This window comes from Durio zibethinus, unplaced genomic scaffold, assembly GCF_047325235.1.
Source record: "Durio zibethinus cultivar Kanyao isolate XHJ-2024 unplaced genomic scaffold, ASM4732523v1 HiC_scaffold_391, whole genome shotgun sequence".
In the NCBI taxonomy this organism is placed as follows: domain Eukaryota; kingdom Viridiplantae; phylum Streptophyta; class Magnoliopsida; order Malvales; family Malvaceae; genus Durio; species Durio zibethinus.
Genome location: NW_028323014.1, coordinates 457,501 through 460,000, shown reverse-complemented (window position 1 = coordinate 460,000; position 2,500 = coordinate 457,501).

The following is a 2,500-nucleotide window of genomic DNA, read 5'->3' as shown; positions in this document are numbered from 1 at the left end:
AAGCGCCCGCACCAGGGCCCAGCGTGTGCCGATGGTGCTAGGGGCAACCGCCCGGACCAGGGCCCAACGTGTGCCGATGGTGGTCGAGGGAACCGCCCGCACCAGGGCCCAGCGTGTGCCGATGGTGCTGGGGGCAAGCGCCCGCCCCAGGGCCCAGCGTGTGCCGATGGTGGTCGAGGCAAGCGCCCTCACCACCCCGAGCGTGTGCCGATGGTGGTCGAGGCAACCGCCCGCACCAGGGCCCAGCGTGTGCCGATGGTGGTCGAGGCAAGCGCCCGCACCAAGGCCGAGCGTGTGCCGATGGTGGTCGAGGCAAGCGCCCGCACCAGGGCCCAGCGTGTGCCGATGGTGGTCGAGGCAAGCGCCCTCACCAAGGCCGAGCGTGTGCCGATGGTGGTCGAGGCAACCGGCCGCACCAAGGGCCGACGTGTGCCGATGGTGTTCGAGGCAACCGCCCGCACCAGGGCCCAGCGTGTGCCGATGGTGGTCGAGCCAGGAGCCCGCACCAAGGGCCGGCTTGTGCCGATGGTGTTCGGGGCAACCGCCCGCACCAGGGCCCTGCGTGTGCCGATGGTGCTGGGGGCAAGCGCCCGCACCAGGGCCCAGCGTGTGCCGATGGTGCTGGGGGCAACCGCCCGGACCAGGGCCCAACGTGTGCCGATGGTGGTCGAGGGAACCGCCCGCACCAGGGCCCAGCGTGTGCCGATGGTGCTGGGGGCAAGCGCCCGCCCCAGGGCCCAGCGTGTGCCGATGGTTATCGGGGCAACCGGCCGCACCAGGGCCCAGGGTCTGCCGATGGTGCTCGAGGCAACCGCCCGCACCAAGGCTCAGCATGTGCCGATTGTGATCGAGGCAACAACCCACACCAGGGCCCAGCTTGTGCCGATGGCGGTCGAGGCAAGTGCCCGTACCGAAGGGCAGCCTATGCCGATGATGGTCGATGCATGTGCCATCACCATGCGTCATCATGTGCCATTGATGGTCGAGGCCTTGGCCGAAGTTCGATTTTGAGCCACGGTGCCCATGCTTGGCTCCAGCATGTGCTGGTGCCGCATTTTTTTCACTCGGGACAGCATCGCCGGAGCATCGCCGGAGCATCGTCGGAGCGTCGCCGGAGTACCTGACCGGCGGCATTGGGGTTCCGGCGATTGGGAGGGGGGCCGGGGGGGTGTGCGCACATGATGTGCGATGGGTGCTGGTACTTGGCCTTGTGTTGGCCCCCTATCCCTCATCAAACCTCTGAGAATTCACACCCCCTTAAAGAGCATTTGAGATTTTACAGGTTTGCTACCAGTAGCCGTTAAAGTGTCTGAAATGGGGACACTTTTTTCAAACGGTCACAAAATCTTCTCTACTTCGAGTTTTTAGCTGAATTTTTTTGTGCATGCCAACAAAAATAGAAGGATCATGCCTACAAAATTTGGGGCCAAAAATCGATATAAAAAAATTTTAAAAAATCCCGAACCGCAAAAAGTTTCGAAAATCGTGAAAAATAGAAAACGAGTCATCTTCCAACGAAACTTCACGTGAAGGCTTAGGGGACCATTGTATGAATTTACAAGCCATAAAAATGGCATTGGCACGGCAGAAATTTGAAGATGTGCCTAAACCCACCAGGGCCCAGCGTGTGCCGATGGTGCTCGAGGCAAGCGCCCGCACCAGGGCCCAGCGTGTGCCGATGGTGGTCGAGGCAACCGCCCGCACCAGGGCCGATAGTGTGCCGATGGTGCTTGAGGCAACCTGTCGCACCAGGGCCCAGCGTGTGCCGATGGTGATCGAGGCAACCTGCCGCACCAGGGCCCAGCGTGTGCCGATGGTGGTCGAGGCAAGCGCCCGCACCAGCGCCCAGCGTGTGCCGATGGTGCTCGAGGCAACCGACCGCACCAGGGCCCAGCGTGTGCCGATGGTGCTCGAGGCAACTTGCCGCACCAGGGCCCAGCGTGTGCCGATGGCGCTCGAGGCAAGCTCCCGCACCAGGGCCCAGCGTGTGCCGATGGTGCTCGAGGCAACCTGCCGCACCAGGGCCCAGCGTGTGCCGATGGTGCTCGAGGCAACCTGCCGCACCAGGGCCCAGCGTGTGCCGATGGTGGTCGAGGCAACCGCCCGCACCAGGGCCCAGCGTGTGCCGATGGTGGTCGAGGCAACCTGCCGCACCAGGGCCCAGCGTGTGCCGATGGTGGTCGAGGCAACCTGCCGCACCAGAGCCCAGCGTGTGCCGATGGTGCTCGAGGCAACCTGCCGCACCAGGGCCCAGCGTGTGCCGATGGTGCTCGAGGCAACCGACCGCACCAGGGCCGAGCGTGTGCCGATGGTGGTCGAGGCAAGCGCCCGCACCAGGGCCCAGCGTGTGCCGATGGTGGTCGAGGCTGCCGATGGTGGTCGAGGCAACCTGCCGCACCAGGGCCCAGCGTGTGCCGATGGTGCTCGAGGCAACCGACCGCACCAGGGCCGAGCGTGTGCCGATGGTGCTCGAGGCAAGCGCCCGCACCAGGGCCCAGCG